The 18890-nt window shown below is 31.8% G+C and overlaps 1 protein-coding gene across 1 annotated transcript in view; it reads left to right on the top strand.

Moving 5' to 3' along the window:
• LOC128988951 (transient receptor potential-gamma protein) overlaps positions 1–18890 on the top strand; it is a 405047-nt gene that overhangs the window by 145593 nt on the left and 240564 nt on the right. Inside the window, exon 2 of the mRNA XM_054410745.1 lies at positions 16271–16402. The gene's annotated coding sequence lies outside the window, so the exon portion shown is untranslated. The remainder of the gene's footprint in view (positions 1–16270; positions 16403–18890) is intronic.

The raw sequence follows: 18890 nt of genomic DNA, 5'->3' as shown, positions 1-18890 counted from the left end.
CTTTGCTTTCTCAAATCAGTGAGAGAACATGTACATTGTTAGGTAACTGTAGGAAAATAAATTTTATCTCAATTAGGGGGCGAAAGGGGAACGGAGAAAATGAGTTAGGTCGATTTTTCTATATATTTGAAAGATTTTAGTGTTGAAAATGAAATAAAAAAATCATTTATTTACCCATCAAAGTTTGGGCCAAATGGCCCTTTCTTACAATTCATTTGTGCTGTTAATGATAAAAAACATTTTTCTAGTCATTTATTTATTTGTGGTTTAGTCTATTCTGTCATCTAAGGAATGTGTTAATCAGTTAACTAAGGTAGCATTTTCAAACTTTTGATATTTTAATGACACGAAATTTCACGTTCTATCCTTTTTTTTTTTTTTTTTTTTTTTTTTTTAAAGAGGTTGGCGGCCTCTTTTAACCTTGCATTTGCCCGTCCACATAGACTAAGCGCCCGTGCGTGGATCGTTAACAGCAAAGCAAGGAGTGAGCCGGTACAGTACAAAGGTGAAATGTACTGATAAAATGTTATCGGCAGTGACCAGGATCCGAACCCACGACACTACTGCCTTGGGCCCGAAGTCCGCGACGCTACCGACTGAGCCACCGACTCACTAAAAACATACACACACACACTTTTATATGCTAAAATGGTTACCAAATTATACAGTGATTGAAAAGTAATATATTTTTTACCATAAAGTAATAAAACTTGGTATTCAATAATAACCGTATAATAACCGTAAATGTCTACTCTTTCAAGGTATTTTTTTACCTCTTAAGGGGGACGGCCCACGAGGAGTAAGACAAAGTTCTTAAATTGCAGCATAGGTCGAATTTGGTAATAAATTAAAGGTATTATTTAGTAAAACCCATTGCCGCAGACCCGAACTCAAACGGGTAACTGAGTATGTGCAAATCGACTCATGTTAAGTTTATGATTTTCTTCCGACATCCAGTAGGCAAGAACATTATTTAAGCATTGCATATTCAAGGCAAATTCAAACAGCTGTTATTTTTGACTCCGTTGTAACTTTTATTTCGGATTTGTGGCCTTGTGTTTTACTAACGGAGACCTTTAATTTGATACCAAAATCGACCTATGTTGCTTTCGTCTTCGTCTTCATCTGACTCCTCTTGGACCGTCCCCGTTAAGGGATAAAAAAGTAACAATAGGTTAAAAGATTAAACTTTTATGGCTATAATTGATTAACTTAGATTCATTCCTTTTATCTATAATAGTATAAAATACCCCCGCCGCAGCAAACCTGCAGACTAAGAGAATTTCCATTTCCCTGAATGGATTTACACTAAAATGACTACTTAAAAATATCACATTTATTCCCTATTTAAATAGAATCAGTTTAAAACATACTTAGGTTTGCTGCAACAGGGAGGGTAAAAGTGTTTTTTTATGTAAAATGTTAATAGTTGGTAAGAAATAAAAACATTTTCCAAATTTGGGCAAATAATGTTAATAAACAAGCAAACTACAACAGTTTACTTATTCTCCATAAGAATAACATGGGAATATTAAATTTACAATTTTTTGGAATTTTTTCCGTAACCATTAGGCGCATTATAACGCTTCAATATACTAAATTATTTGTTTTTTAAGCTTTACAAAATAGTTTAGGAAGAAATTGCAAAATTTTATATTTTTTGGGTCGGAAATGGGAAAACCCCATTTTTACCCCATAAAAGCCCCCATAAACCCCCGTTGCCATGGTCCGATCATGCTGGTTCGCAAACTCGTTCGAATAAACGTAGGTTTACACGTTTGTACCAAATTTCATCAAAATCGGATCATTTTGCTCGAGTTATCGCGCTAACGGACACACACACACGCACACATATATATATATATATGAATTTGAACGGATGGTGTTTTTGGCCTCTAGGGACCTCAAAATGAAAAAAAAAATCGGTCCCGGGTCCAGGTCTTACCATGAGTACTACGGTAATAGCTTATTCCCTATATGGGAAATTCGCTAATATTACACCGTTCCGGGACTTTTCAATCACACTGTATACCATAAATTGTAATCGACAGAACTCTTTTGTACGGAATGGAAAGATTCCATTTTCGTTTCATAAATCTTCCAAACGTCCTTGTATTAAGGAAAACGTATTCGTTTTAAGAAAATAAAACACTCCAATACAGAAAAGATCATAAATCACAGGGTTCAAGCTTCACTTTCCTCAATTTATCAAGATTTAGCTTTTGTGCTGCTTACTTTTAAAATGTTTAGAACTAGCAAATGACACTGGTAACGATTAGTAAAAAATAATTAATGGTATTAAAAAGGAATTTAGCCTTAATTCACCTTGTTGAAACATGTTTGGATTGATAAAAGTTATTACATTGTTTATGGATATAAATTTTAACATATTATATATTTAGAAAAAAAATCTAATTTTTAAGTTCACTAAAACATTGCTAAAAGCAGAATATAAGTACAGTAATTAGAGGTATCAAAAATAAACATAACTGAATATTTTTCAATTTTTTATAGTTTTACTAAACAATGATTTAAATGACTATCTTCCCATTTAAATATACCTGAATCATGTACTTACATGTATGGTTACTAGTATTATACAATATATAAAAACTAGTACACTAAATTATATTTATGTAATTTATATACTAAAATTATTTGTATGTATTTATTCTATACTCTGCTATGTCTGTTTGTGGGTGGGTTTGCTGTAATCTTTTTCTCGAATTCCAAGGGTTTGGATTGAAGTAGAATTAGGGACTTGTAGGCTACAAACTTAAAAACTACCGGAGGAAAAACTCATTTTCGGAAAAAAAGAAAAACACAACTCATTTGAAAATGTAAAATGTTGATATGGGCTTTAAGGGTTGCCAAGTAGCCATGTTGGTAAAATAAAATAAAATTGAAAAGTAAAACAATCGACCTATAACATATGTTTATAACAAGCCATTCACAGTACATTAGGAACTTACAGAATACAGTACAAAGGGATAACACTCAGTTGTAACTATTGGGCAAAGGTAACACAGGAGATTACTCGTCATCGGGAAAAATAGTTCCGATCAAATACTGATTATTTAACTTGGCTTTCTGCCATCAAAACTTAATCCCTGAGTACCGATGAAATCGTTAGCAAACTTTATGTTATCTGCAATAGAAAAATAATCTTATTTAGAATAATAGTCCAGTCAATGAATGATCCAAAAGTAGGTGTAGAGTGCGTGAGCAGGTAACTAAGCGATTCCTTCAGAAACTTGTTCAGGGGGCTTAGGGTGTTAACATACCAAAAGTCCTGACTCCTAGGTGGTGAGCCAGGGGGTGGAGGGGGGAAAAGGGGGGGAGAAAGGTACGCATTTTGGGTTTTTTGATTATATCTCGAAAACTATCAACTTTTTGTATACTATAGTAAATTATAAAATTGAAGAAGATTAAATTTTCTACAAAAAAAGTATATAATGTGTTTATTTTGGTTCAACAGATTACGAGTTATAACTTATTTAATTAATATCTTATTAAAATACTCCTTCCATAAGAAATACATGTAAATTAGTATGCGAAATGGGGCGAATCCTATCTGCCCAAAGGAAATATAACTGATATTCTGGAAATCTTGACAAAATTCCCAGTAATTTGACACTTTAATCATGAAATTTTGTCAAAAATTAAAGCGAGGGTGAGCGTTTAAAAACGGGATGATTTGAGGTTTTTTTTAATATTTCCAATAAAAAACACCAAAACTCGACATTTTGTTACCTCGCCCTCGCCTTAATTTTGGATCAATTTTAATGATTTAAGTGTCAAATTACTGGAAATTTTGTCAAGATTTCCAGAATATCAGTAAACCTAAAACAAACAATTCAGTATATCAAAGTGTTTTTGTACGGTTATTGGTTACGGAGAAAACTAAAAAAATGGTAAATTTAAAATTCCCATGTTATTCTTATGGAGAATATTGTAAAATGTTGTAGTTTGCTTGTTTATGGATATCTTTTGATCAAACTTGGCAAATATATTCATTTTATACTAAGCAATAATTATTTTACTTAAAACACACACTTTATTAGTTTCCTTGTAGCAGCAAACCTAGGTACTCGTTAAACCTAATGTTATTTAAATAGATTAATTGAAAATCAATTCAGCCAAATGGAAATTCGCTTAGGTGTCAGGTTTGCTGCGGCGGGGGTATTTTATTTTAAATTCATTTTTCGTTCATATTTTTAAACCTACTTTATTTTATAAAGGGATTCTGTGCATCTACAGGAAAATATCTTTCCAACAGTATGCGTAGATTTTCTCTTTGATACACACGAGCTAAGGAAAAAAAGGTTTTCGAGAAACATACTTGTTTATTAATATATAGAATTGATTGAGCTTTTTTAGTCAACGAAAAAGAAAAATACATGGACAATATTGCATATAATATAATTAAGTCAAAGCCAACTACTATGATATAACCTTACTATCGGTAGAACGTATTCAACCATGTGAACATATCACGACTAAGTTTGTAGATTACACTTAATCAAACAGGTAACATTCGGAAGAGATAATCCATGGATGCTTTAGACTTTTTGATATCATTTAAGCATTTTTATGAGAAGTTTAAATTATTAGGCAACCATAATTTATTTTATGGTTAAAAAAATATGCTCATATTAAAAAAAAAATTAAGTTGGCCTTGTTAGCTTTTGTAATGATTTGCAGAATTAATACCTAAGTATTTTAGTTTCATCAAGATAAAATATTTAGACCTATTGCAGACTATGGAAAACCAATGTCCAATCAGGAATTTAAATACGTTTTATAATTTAAAATTTGATAAATATTCCTGAAAAACTACACGGTATTAAAAGGGGGTTTCTGTTTCCACAGCTCAAGGTAAGAGAAAACATTTCCTTTGCTATTATTGGTCACTTACGATAAAAACTCTTTAAAACAAAACCTCCAATTATTTTTAATGTTTTTGAAATGTATTTATTGCCAACACGCTGAAAAAACTAGTTAATGTATTTTATACCTCACTCTCAACAGCTGTTAAGTGATTTCAGCATAACAAATCAACCATAAAATCAAACAACCATGTTGTGCAAAGTCCAAAGATCGGGTCAGTGTCCGTGTTCTTGTCAGGTGACGTATTAAATACATCTGGCGCCAACAAGCTTACCACTTACCACCCTCAGACAGACAAACAACAATCCCCTCCACCACTGTGGAGTCATTTAACTTGGATGTCTTACGATGATTTCACCCCCAACAGGGAACTGGGAACACAACAAAGACGGTATAAAGTTTGAGGAAGTTACTGACTTTAATTTGTTTCCTGTTCATATTTTCCTTGTAAAATTAGAACAAATATACGTTAAACACCGCAACAAACATGCAGACTAAGTGAATTTTCATTTGCCTGGTTATATTTTCAATTAAACCTATTTAAATAACATGTTTAAAAAGTACCTAGTTTTGCTCCTACTTATAAAGTTAATTAAGTTTTTTTTTATATCAATAGCTTGGTATAAAATAAGTTCATTTTCCAAGTTTGATCAAAATATATCCTTAACAAGCAAACTACAAAATTTTACTTATTCTCCACAAGAATAGCATGGTTTTAAATTAGATTTTTTTAATTTTTTCGTGACCAATAACCGTAAAAAATCCTTCAATATAGTAAATTATTTGTATTTTTTACTCTTTAAAATGGTATAAAAATAAATTGGGATTTTTTTATTTTGAGGGTCATAAATTAGAAAAACCAACTTGTACTCCATAACCCGCCCCCCCCCTCCCCCGTTAAACCCTATTTCCATTGTCCTATCATGCAGGTTGGCGAACTAATTCAAGTTAATCCCGCCACATACATACTATTTTGAACGAATAGTGTTTTTGGCCTCTGGAGACATCAAAATTAAAAAGTAAATCGGTTCCGGGCTCAGGTCTTACCATGAGACCTACGGTAATAGCTACTTCCCTATCGATAAATTCGCTTAAAGGGGTGTTATTTTAGGCCTAGTGGTTGACGTTATGGAGTTTTGTGTAAAAAAGGCCTATTTGACCCCTAGGATATGTACACACAAATACGAGGGATTTGAGCTGCTTTTAGTGTTTCTAATTTTTAAATTCAAAATGCCAATTTTGCACGAAATTTCATAAAAATAAGAGTTATAAGAATACAAAATTAATTAACAGTTGGGTATTACTCGTATTACTACACTTAGACTAGTTAGGAATAGTTTTCCTTATCAATTCAGGTTTTAGAACCTGGGGTCCGAGCCATGGCTCGGTTTAGTTTATATCGATTGTAAAAGAAATATAAAAGAAACTCGCGTTTTATTTACAGCTATTTTTGTCTTTTATTATTTAAGTCATTGGAATATCAATTTATTATGATGGAGATTTTAACCTGGCAATCCTCCAGACATTCATTTATTTTACATTTGATGAAAGGTTGCTCGTTTATAACAGCCTATACTTGCATAAACATTGTTTTGTAATAAAAAATAAAACATCTGATTACATTAGGGATTAGGTTTTGGTAGGAGAGAGCCAAGTTAAATAATCAGTATTTGATCGGGACTTGGTACTAATTTCACCTATACTATCGAGTAATCTTTGCTCAATAGTAACAACTGATGTTTTCCTTTTGTACTGTATTTTGTAATTTGCTAGTATACTGTGGATGACTTATTATGAACACATGTTACAACTTACAAGTCTTTTGTTTACTTTTTTCTTGTTATTTTGTTCAAAAAAGTGGTTACTTAGCAACCCATAACGCCAATGTTAAACACTTTTTGAAGGTTTGACTTTCAAATTCATTTTTTTACGTAATTAGATCTTTGTTGGCAGTTTTAACTGCATTATACACGTTTTTAGTCCAGCAATTAACTCTTTACAACATTCGAAGGAAACCGTCGAAGCAGTTTTCTCGATATTTGTGCAAGCAAGCATACAAGCAAACGTTGCTCATATAAGAGTATAGGGTAGGAATAGGATATAGTACAGGATGAAATAAGGATTAAATGAGGGGGGTGATAGGGGGGTGATAGAGTGACTCCTCTCTTCTCAACAAATTACAGCTTGTAGGCATCATTCGGATTTCAATCCAGGCCGAGTTTTGTTCCACTCTTTCTATGTAGCTGCTCAGTATGTTTTCTGAGAAACCTGTTTAGAAAAAAAAAATACGTTTTACGATGAAAAACTGTATCGATATACGATTGTACTAGTGTGTTTAATGTAGCATATGCTTGGGACGTTTCTACCACTGTTTGTAAAAAAGTTTGTTTGGTGTTCGTCCAAAAAATAACCTATTAAGGTCCAATTATTTGTATTCCGCATTTGGCTTTGTTGCTTCGTTAGGTAACCACGTCAAACAATATGTTAAATTAGCAGGTTTTTTAACTATGCCATCAACCCAAAACTAGGCTATGAATACACATTTAATCTAAAACGTTAATTTCTGTATGGAACCTAATGTGTGATCAGTTTATATTATTTTGGTGCTATCTTTCATCAATTGTATAAGTTTTAAATAAATAGTTATCGCGATCTTAACTCGTTATTTCCATTTCAATCTAGGGTTGGATATATCTGATTTGTAAATCATTTTAAACATTTTGCTACATATACTGAGGAGACTTAATTAATTATTCATACCATCGGAGGATATCATGGTTTAGCATGATATTTGTAATGTCATTTGAATCCTACAACGCATCGAACGTAGAATTTTGCATTAATATATTATAGTATGAAATACGTTCTTGGATGACTTAGCTACTCTCCGTTCAAAGATCTCTCCGAAACACTTTCTTGTGGTTAATTTAAATCTGAATTTAATTTAAACATAAAAAATATTCAATTTCAATATATATTGGCTTGTGCTCAATGTAATGGCAATAGTATTCTAAATGTATTGCAATGTATCCCTATGAGCCATATATTGCACATTGTTATAGCATATATGTTGCATATTATGTGGCCCATAGGTGTGTGTATAAATCAGTTAAATGTTTATAACAATATTTAAATACACTGATGCAAGTGAGTGTTTCATAGGCGAAAATATGCAAAAATATAATCTTAATTAAAAACGAAAAGTGATTGGTGGCAAGTAAAGGCAGCAAGATTGGATTGACAAAATAACTCTCATGAAAATTTACTTAAGTAATTTCTAATAAATTTCTATAAGTTAAAAATAGGAAAGAAAAAGGTCTAATTATGAAAAGTACCAAAAATAGCCTGGCTACCATTCCGGTGACAAAGTTTTAGTTAGGGATTTCCCTGTTATAGCTCTCCTGAAACTATTCCAATAATGAGAGTAAATTCGCAAAAAGCTGAGAGGCAGGCCTTACAGTTAATTAGACGTGCCAGGATGGAACTTTTAATGAAGCTGAAGTGTTTGAGGGAGGTATTCAAATACCATTACAGGGGCTTCCATCGTAATTTGTTGAAAATCTGTATGTAAACAACAAGTTGAAAGACTATGTTTTGGTTGAAAAAATACTTTAAATGTGGTTATATACAAAACTAGTTGGTCAAATGGGTATGCTATGAGTCTATTAATGATGCCATATGATAGAATGATGACTTTGGATAGTAGCATGAATAGGCTTTGTGCCTTTATATTTTAGAGTAAAGGAATGTAAATGATTCCAACGTCAGTATTTGTTTAATTTAGGGGCTTCAAACGATTTTGAAAAACAAAATGATTTCTCCTCATTTTTTGGCGTATTTTTTTCTTCTTCTTTCAACGAGGGTGGCATTTCACGAGAGAGTTACGAGAGATAAATGTTTAGTGGATGTGCCGGGGATTGAACCCGTCCCTCCCGCACCGAAGTCCGAGACGCTAACCACTAGGCTAGCAACACAACAAACTTTGGGGGCAAACGCTTATTTCACCCTGAAAATCACATTTGAAAATCGCAAAAAGTGCATTTTTTACTTTTAACGTGTTTTTACTATTATTCAGGACATTTTAAACACCCTCTGGCACTTTTTCGGCAACTGCCGTTTTTACACAGAAAATCAAGTTTGAAAAATCATAAGAAACTGCAAAATGCCGAAAATTCCCGGCCCACTCTACTACCAAACTAAATATAATATTACCTAACCTAACCTAACTTAACCTAACCTGACCTAATCTTTGCTTAGGTTAGCAATATGCCGAAATGACGGATTTTTTTGGTAAACCAAGGTTATGCTAGATTAAGTTAGGTTAGAGATGTTAGGTTAAGCTAGTTTAGGTTAGGTTAGATTATATTACATTTGGGAAAAGTGTTTTATATGTCCTAAATAATAGTTAAAACACATTCAAAGTATTTAAACATTTCCGATTTTTTAGCACTTTTTGCGATTTTCAAACGCGATTTTCAGGGTGAAAAAGGCGTTTGCTCCAAAAAAGCCAAGTATTAAAAGTATTCAAAATAGGCGAAATAATGAGAAAAAAACTTGTTTTTTATTCGTTATAATCCACTAAAGTAAACAAATACCCTAACGGCAAGAAACAAAGAATCCCCGCATCAGTAGGCCTACAGATTCCTGATATACCCTAAATGCTCAACCACACCCTAAAACTAGTTGGTTTCTCTCACAAAAAAGGATTGTTGAGTTATTCCATGAAGTAAGTTTACTTAGACAGGAATATTGTAATGTTTAATTGAGTTAAACATCGAGCGTACACGTCTTAAGGAATTCTTCGTAAATCTTTCACCGTGTTGTTATGCGGTATGTTAAACCATAGTCAAAACGAATTAAATATAGGCTGTCAGCCGTGCTGCGGTTACCATGGTTACCATAGGTTCTTAAGTCCGACATTTTAATGGCTTCATACGATATTAAAAATATAAATGTGTAGATAGCGAGTGTACAATATACTCCATAAAGATATGAAACCTATTACAAAATTTGACAAATCCAGATTTGCGAATTTCCTCCATCCAAGAGACTATTTGCTCTGCAAAACCAAGTGGGAAGTTCCTTAAAAGGAAATAGAATATTGAAACGGAACTGAGAGGAGCTGCAGTGAGTTCTGAGATTGAACTTTGGCTAATCCTCGCAGTGCAGAGCTGCAGTGATTATACGGTGAGTTGGATCACCTGAGTGGTGATTGCGACTAGTTACGGGTTTGTGCTAACGATAAAATGACTTGGAAGAATCGTTTACCGTCAGAGTAATGACAGTTTTCAGGATAAATAATTAAATATAATGGGAAAATATAGTTAAAATTGTATCTGTCACTCCCTATGTATTTTTCATGCTTTATCATAGAGTCTTACCAATATCAGTTGGATTATGGTAAAACTCGTTTATATAGTACGAGGCTTTTCATCCTTATAGTTTCGATATCAACCTAGGTATGTCTTGGGCTCCATCAGATGAAAGAGTTATTTATCAAATCCTAATCAATTAAATTTATCAAATCCTTTAGTTTCATAACACTATGCAAAATAACAAACTAAAAAGCTATGTAAAACTATAGAACATGGTACTTAATAGATTCTTCATCCTTCTGATCCATGTAAATGACATTTTTTTGCTTAATATTTATTTCTAGAGGTCGTCCAGTGGTCGAAGACTCGACCAAAACTATGTTATGTAAAGACTTCTCTATTTTCACCCCACGCTGTAAATAAAACATGTGATTGGGTTTTCTTCCACTGGTGCTGATTTTCTGTTTATATTTCCTTGTAATTTCGTTACCAGCATTGCAACCTATAAAGCCATTGTTCATTACGAAAGTTTTAAATACATTTTTTGTGCTTCTTTTTAGTTTATAAAGGGATCACATTTATAATATTAGTAAGATTCTGCACATCTACAGGAAAATATCTTTTTAACAGTACGCGCAGATTTTCCCTGTGATGCAGACGAGTTGAGAAAAACATGCTTGCCCATTAATATATAGATTCTTGTTTGTTAACCAACTTTGAAAGCCTTATTAACTGATTATACCATTATTTTAACGATTGTTAAAATAATATATATATAATCACAGGATTATAATTTTGTAAGCATATTATAATGCACTTATGGTGTTCAATATAATAATAGTAAAAATAAATATTACGAATATTCCAACTTTGTTTCAATGCCATTTAAGTGACAATAATATTACTACAGTTCTATAATAAATGGTAATATAAGTAGTTTCTGTCAATAAATGCAGTAACCTCAGTCAATCCATTTAACATATGGACGTATATAATTTTCCTCTTGTCGTCTGTTTATTTCCCTTATTATCCCATATAACGATATTTCTACATGTAAGTTGTCAACTTGCTCTTTGTCACAGACTGTATGTATTTTTAATGAAAAATTTCTCTTATACACGTGGAGCTTTATTTGTTACAGTATAAAATAATATACAAGTTATAATATAAAATAATTTTAATCAGAACTAAAAGACATTTTAAATCCTTCATAATTCAAGGCTTACACTCTGTTATAAAAACATATCTTAAACTTTTATTATATAGTTAAAACTGAATACACCTTTTTAGTTTTGAGCAAAATCATTATAACGAAGAAGTACATTTTACTCCTAAGGAATTATTACAATCTCGGTTAATAGCGTATAAGAGATAAATAACTAAATATACTTATTTAGTTTGATTCTTGTATCCTACAAAAGGGCTCCTTTCAACAGTATACTTAGTCTAAACTGATTCTAACTACAGAAGTTGAATACATTAAATTTCTTGTTTTATATATTTTTAATTGAAGTTGTTCATCTATAAGCATAAATTGTTCAAATTTTCAACTCATTCAGGTTTTTAATTGAAAAGGCTGGTTATACAATTATGTTGGTTTAATTCTGCACCAAAGTCTATAATAAGTTAGTGTTGTTTTGGCTAAAGGCTGTAGGATTTACAAAACATAAAAAGAAATAAAATCCATGTTAAAGAAATTTCAGAAAACTAAATTTGCTAAGTAAAATCACATGTCTATATTTTCTAAATATTTGTTGTATATACTTTGACTCCTTTATAAATGAAGAAAATCTTAAAAAGAAATCAATTAATGAAAATGAATAATTAATGAAAGTCGTACTTTACATTACAATAATGAAATGTAGCAGATTTGATAAATGTTGTCTTCGATCAGGCCGTATGAAAAGAAACTTCAGGACAGATAAGACTTCTTTCATTGGTAGAGTAATAAATAACAAAGCTTAAGTTATAGCCATTGATCACTCACAGTTTTGTTACATTTTCAAAAAGATTTTTTTTTGGGTTTTTTCAAGTAGGTCTATTGAGTATTTGTAGCTCTTTACTTTTGACAATGTGTGCTGTGGTAGCTTTTATGTTACTTTTCACCACACTATGATGTTTTTGGATGTTTTATAAACGTTATTTGGAGGCTGGAAGCTACGTTTTGCTGTCTATGCCAGCTGTCATCGTCATTTGGGGGCCGAGCAGATGTGTACATTCCTATAACATACACAAGCAGTGCATTGCAATAGACTTATTTTATTGTTCTGAATAGCAACTATTTATTATTTTTTATATTGACTTCTTTAAATATTTCTTCCCATAATCTTAAGTTTTAGTTGTGTTGACAATTAGTGTGCATTTATTGTATAATTTTTCTCAATAATGTACAGTGTGTTGAAAAATATTGTTCATGCCATGGACCAAAAGGGGTTTGCAGCTCTCAATAAGTTTGAGACGAGCCACCAAAACCTCATTTTTGGCCCTAGGTAAGAAATATACTATTTTATGTCTTACTTTTATAATAAAAGCATAAGAGAAATTTTGAATTATTTACTTTGATATTACTAAGACAACTTAAATAAAAGACAAATGTTAGATAAATGGCTCTTCTGCCAGCCATGATTTTAAATTCAAGACTAAATGTTTAAAAGAAAATTACACATTTTTCCTGTCACTTGTACATACAATGGACTCATTAAGTGACACGTTCTTGCTCAAATGGTGTTTACTGGCAACATTTCACGTAATGTTTAAAATTTTACACAGCAAATGCAGCTTTTCACTTTTTTATTTTACGCTTAAAAATGTTAAACTAAAGTACCATTGGTTTTTAACCACAAAAGAAATTCTGTCCTATCATGGACTTAATAAATTGATATAGGCTACAAAAAGTCTTTTTAATATACTCAAATTTCATTGAAAATATATTTACAGTAGTTAAACCACACCCCTATAAATTATTTCTAAATCAATTAAATTTAAATTAAATATGTTTTTACCCACGTCGATTAACAAGTAAAACTTTGCAATTAATTAAAGAACCACAAACAAAAAAACGCCTTTTGAATTATATAAGACTCTATTTGGAATGCGGTGGAGACCTCTAAGTTTATAATCTCGAATATCTTGTTACATTTAATCACTTAAGTAACTAAACCTTGTTCAATACCAATGGGTGAACCCCTAAGTATCATTAACCAGGCATCCCTCCATAGCATAGATTAAAGTAGATTGCATCGTTAACTTAAGAAACTTGAGATATAATTTGTTCTTACTCGCACTGAATTGTGAGTATATTATTTCAAGTAATATACTTAAATATAAAATTTATAAAAATGTTATATACATTAAAAATTTTGAAATTGTGTTGGTTGTCACAAACATTTTATTAAGTTTCTCTGTCTACACAGATTAATCTTCGGTTTCGAATTCATTCTTTCAATATAAATAAATTTGATCAATAATATTAAAACACAATTAAAGAAATATAAAGGGTTTAGAACATTTATTTAATATAAAACATTTTAAACCAACATTTTGGTATCGTTTATACAATGCCACCTGGACATTACAATATTTCTCTAAAGGTATTTAGGTAAATGTTTGTGTGGTGTATAAAGTTTCCTTTGTAACTTCAACACTGTCAACACAACGCTAGAATCGATTATAACTTTAAAACACAAACCAAAGCGTAGCTCAAGGGTTTGTGTTTGATCATCAATTTATTGTTCAATAAAGTTGCTTGGTTGAAACAAGTTTTGAACAAAACACGTTTTCTTACAGTCACTTGATAAAATGGGATTCCTTGCACTGATTATGGCAAAGAATGTTGCTAATTGCTGCATTTACTTTTGCCGCACTCTTTTTGTTTTTCACACTCCAGTATTCCAATCAAACAATACAAAACAGTTTAATTTTATAAGGCAAGCAATACGTGTACGCTTGGAAATAAGTTGGCAGCATTTAAAGATACTACAACTACGATCAGCTGATGCAGTGTTTCTAATTACGTTCAACGCTTGGATTTAACCGAACCTAAAAAATTGTTGTAAAGTGTTTGAAAGACTAGGTATTTATATGCTTTATACCAACTGTAGGAAAAATATAATGTGAAACACGAGCGCAAATTGCCTTTGCCACACTAGTTACACAAATAACTATATATGAACCTACCTATACATTTTCTTCAAAAATAATTATGGTTCACCGGACTACTACTTTGAACTAGCTATATTACATAAATGATGATGAATTAGTTTCGTATTTATTAAAAAAAAATCAAAGAACAACATGTTAAGCTTGTTGGTGTGCTGTACTTTCAATCACAAAATTAATCATACACTTGTAATATTTTCAATGAAACTATTGTTTATACAAAAATGAAAACTCATATCCCCCAAAGTCTAAACATATAAATTAAGACTAATGATATAAGACTTACGTAAAACTAATATTTTACTTTAAATCAAATTATAAAACGTTTATTAAAACCCCCATAAATTTAAATGTAAACAAAAAAACATTGGAACTGAATAGAAACTCAACATGTGGCCACATTAAGAACAAAATAGCAAAGGCTCAAGGTATCACAAACGTTATGGAAATCTATGTGTTATGAAATCGTATTTGTGTAGATTAAAATGGGAATAATAATTAAATTGAAACGAATTCTTGTTCTCTTCACTGCGTAATATCATTGATTATTGGATACTGTTGTATCAATAGTCAAAGGCAATACATACATTTGACCTCGATCCTTCTATATCGATAACATAATCTTATCGATTTGGATTCCAATTATTTTGGTTCCAGTTAGTCACAGGAAATAGTAGTTAACACGATTTTCATCTTACAAAGTTATGTTTTTAAAGTGAAGTCCGAGGAAAAGAATTGAAAATGTTAAAGTAGTTAAAAGGAAGATGTTGTAAGTATAGTGCTAATTAAATATATTTTCGACATACAGTGATGAATAAAAAGTCAATACCCCTATCTAATATTTTTCTAAGTAAATATACAGAAATATCCTTTTGGTATTCATGCAATCTTAGTTTCATTTTAATATTTTGAAATTTGTAAATAAAGGGAGTATTTAGGGGCAGTTTAAAACTTTTAAATGTAGCCCCCCCTTCAAGTGACACCTTATTTTAAAGTGTTTACAAAAAATGAAAGAATGGTGAAAACCAGAGTTTGCTATTTCATCTCTATCCGAAATGGTAGCCCGTCAAATGTTATGGAAAATCAATGGTAATATTGGTTCGTAATTGTAATATTGGCTACCACTTTGGACAGAGGAGTGATAATGAACTAATATTTTCCGAACTAATAATTGCGAATTATTAAATCGCAAAAGTAAAAAAGTGACCAATTGATAAGAATATTTTGTAAAAAGCTATGTGGGTATTGTACTAACTGATAACATTCTTGCTTATGGAAAACATGTAAAAATCTAAAATCGTTAGTACTATTAGTTGTTTTTTAAGGACAGTTAAAACAGAAAGTCTTTCTATATCTATCTATCTATTTGTTAATTCCGTAAGTGAATTGGTCCCCACGAAATATCTCGACCTAGGAAAAAGGTAGCATGGCTGTTGAGGAATCGTTTTAAAGCTTAAGGTCCAAGGATGGTGGAAAAAATATCAGAAGTGTCAAAAATAACTCCTCCTCTCTCCCTCACAGACCGTCAAAGAAACAGTAATTTTCTAATGGTACTGCTTAGTAATCGTGGTACTGCTACAATTTTTCTATAAGGGCTTTTAAATATACCAGCTGATGTAAACATTGCGTATTAGTTTGTTTAATGATTTTAGTTTTCTGTTTTAAATGGTAGTGCAGTGTTGAAATGTATCGTGTTAGGAGAAGACCGCGACTACGAAGGAGAGTATATAGGAATGGTGCACAACGTAGGCCAATGGCTAAGGCCAAATTACAACGGAGGTGAATGTCAGCAGTTTGCTGATATGCCTAGTTATAGTTTTAAGCTTGTATTGGTTAAGTACGAGCTTTTACAGGACGGTGATACGACTTGTACAGCTAAAGATCTCATTAAAGTCTGTTTGTTCCAGGGCCTAGGTGTATTTGGGTGTGACATGGGCGCGACTGTTGGTTCATGAGCTCGGATCGCTTAAAACGTCTCTCTGGAGCAACTGAGAAAGAAGTCCAGGTCCATCGCGGCTGCAAAATGCCGTAAAGTCAAGGTAACAACTTACTCTCACTTATTTATTAGATTCTCAGAGCCAGTTATATTTATTTTGTGATGAGTTATATCGATATAAACAAACAACCTGTTATAGTTTTTTTAATATTAAAATCGTATTCTTTTTCGTTACACATGAGACTGAATAAGTAGTATTTATGTTAACCACAACAGTTCTTTTCAACACAATGGCGTCTTCTGAATTCTTAAGAATTCGACACTTCACAGAAATAAAATATATAATCTGTATATTAATTACGTCAGCCGATTCATTGTGTCAAAATTGTGGGAGACTGGGATGTTGTAGAACGACGGGAGCGGGCTCAAATTAAAGGTCTCTATCCCGTGACGGCGGGGAAAATAGTGCAATTCACAAACTTTCACCAAAATTTAGATACAACGTAAAATGTGTTCCATAACAATAGCATTGGAGGCCATGTACAGATGATTTTTGTTTACTTTAATATAATTGATCGTGCTATATTTCCAAGGCAGTATTCAATACACTTAGTTGGTTTTCTTCTTGACCAGTTAACTTTGCAATGCCCTCTATACTATATTAAAACCAGGGATAACGTTAATATCTATAATTGAGACTTTTAGAAACCCAAAACCAAACCAAAGATTTGTCGTGTCAACTGTTAATATTGGCTTCGACAACTAGGAAATGGAACCCTAAAACCATAAAATATTACTCAAAGTGGATAATAAAACACTGTTCATTTTGTACTATGTACTTTACTTAGTATTATAGTATTTGTTTACTTCCCTAAAGTGTCATCACGATCGGATGGTCGTTTAGTAACGCATAAGGGGCGAACATTGGGTTTCATAAGTATAGATAACAACGACCAAAGCAGAGAGACTTTTAAGACAAAGATATAATGTACAGGAATATCCATCTTGACAAATAAATGATTTGATTCTTAGTTTGTTTAAATATGAAAATAAGTTATTTTAAATTTTGAGCTTTTTAGAGATTTATGTCCCTACATGCCCCTAGTTGTTATTTAGATGATACTGCGTAGACAGTGACTCATATAGGTATTTAATATTTTAAAGTACATAAAGGTATTAAATTAATGGAGTGGTTATAGCAGTAATTTAAGAATCAAAACTTTACCAGTTCCATGCTGAGAAATGGATAGGTCCTAGCTATCCTTGACCGGCTTTTATTGAAAGGTCCTAAGGAAATATGCATAGTCAGTGAAATGAAAAATTAAATCGGTCACGGGCCTAATTCTTACGATGATACCTACGGTAATAGCTACTTCCCTATATGGAAATTAGCTAAAATGTTGAAATTCCTTTCCAATAAGATTTTTAGAGCTTAAAAAACAAATAATTCGGTATATTGAAGTGCTAAGATGCGCTTAATGATCATGTAGATAAAAAAAATAAAATCCCACGATATTCTTATGGAGAATAAGTAAAGTGTTGTAGATTGCTTGTTTATGGATAATTGTGATCATCCTTGTCAAATTTATTTATTTTATACTAATATATTATTATTTTACGAAAAAGCACACTTTATTGAAATCCCCCTCTGTAGCAGCAAACCTATGTACTCATTAAACCTAATGCTATTTATATACTGTAGATTGAAGTGAAAATCAAATCAGGCAAATGTAAATTCGGTTATTCTACAGGTTTGCTGTGGGGGTATTATTTATTATTATTATGAATTTTTTACATCTCTATGTGTCATTGTGGTACAATTAAACAAGTACGTACAGTACATTTAACGAACGATTTCCAAACACCAATAACCACCGGGAATGAATGAAAACGCCGCAATGTCGTCAGCACCTATTAATGATTCAGCGATCGGAGAAAATAAGTGGAACAAAACCAATCAACACGGCAAACTGTGTCTGTCCTACGTGGTTTGGAGATGACTATCTCCCCGACCCCGGGATGTTTTGTAAAGAAAAACACTCGTTTGGAATTCCAATTAGTTTGTTCCCGATAATCATTACTGTCATTTTGTTTCTATTTATTTTTTCTAAATAGATTATGGAATAAATCACTTGTCAATGTTAAGTACTTGTGACGTATCAAAAAAGAATGTAGAATTGCATTTTTGTGTAGTTACGTAAAAAACAAATCCACTTACAGAACTGGTCAAAAATAGAATTATGTATTTTATACATTTAAAAATTACTTAAGACTTAAGATTTAAGATTTGTATATAGATTTTTATAAGAACTTTAGACCATTTATTCAGAACACACTCAGCAAAATAAATGCATCATATATTTATTGTTTGGCTATTAGTGTTTGGCTTTAAGTGGAGGTAGTTATCCAGTACAGAAAAATATCTAGGTATGAGCCCTATATAGTAGAGTACTATCATTGAATATTAGATACTGAAGTAGACATCCCATCTATATGGACCAGCTGTAGCCAACTTTTTGTTAAAAAAGAACGTAGTTGTGTGAGCCAGTCACAGAATGTGCTAGTGACTAAAACTCTATTTTCTACCGTAT

Source organism: Macrosteles quadrilineatus, unplaced genomic scaffold (assembly GCF_028750875.1).
Source record: "Macrosteles quadrilineatus isolate MER2022 unplaced genomic scaffold, UCM_ALF_1.0 Scaffold_3__2_contigs__length_128488019, whole genome shotgun sequence".
In the NCBI taxonomy this organism is placed as follows: Eukaryota; Metazoa; Arthropoda; class Insecta; order Hemiptera; family Cicadellidae; genus Macrosteles; species Macrosteles quadrilineatus.
This window is presented reverse-complemented; position numbering and strand designations above follow the sequence as displayed.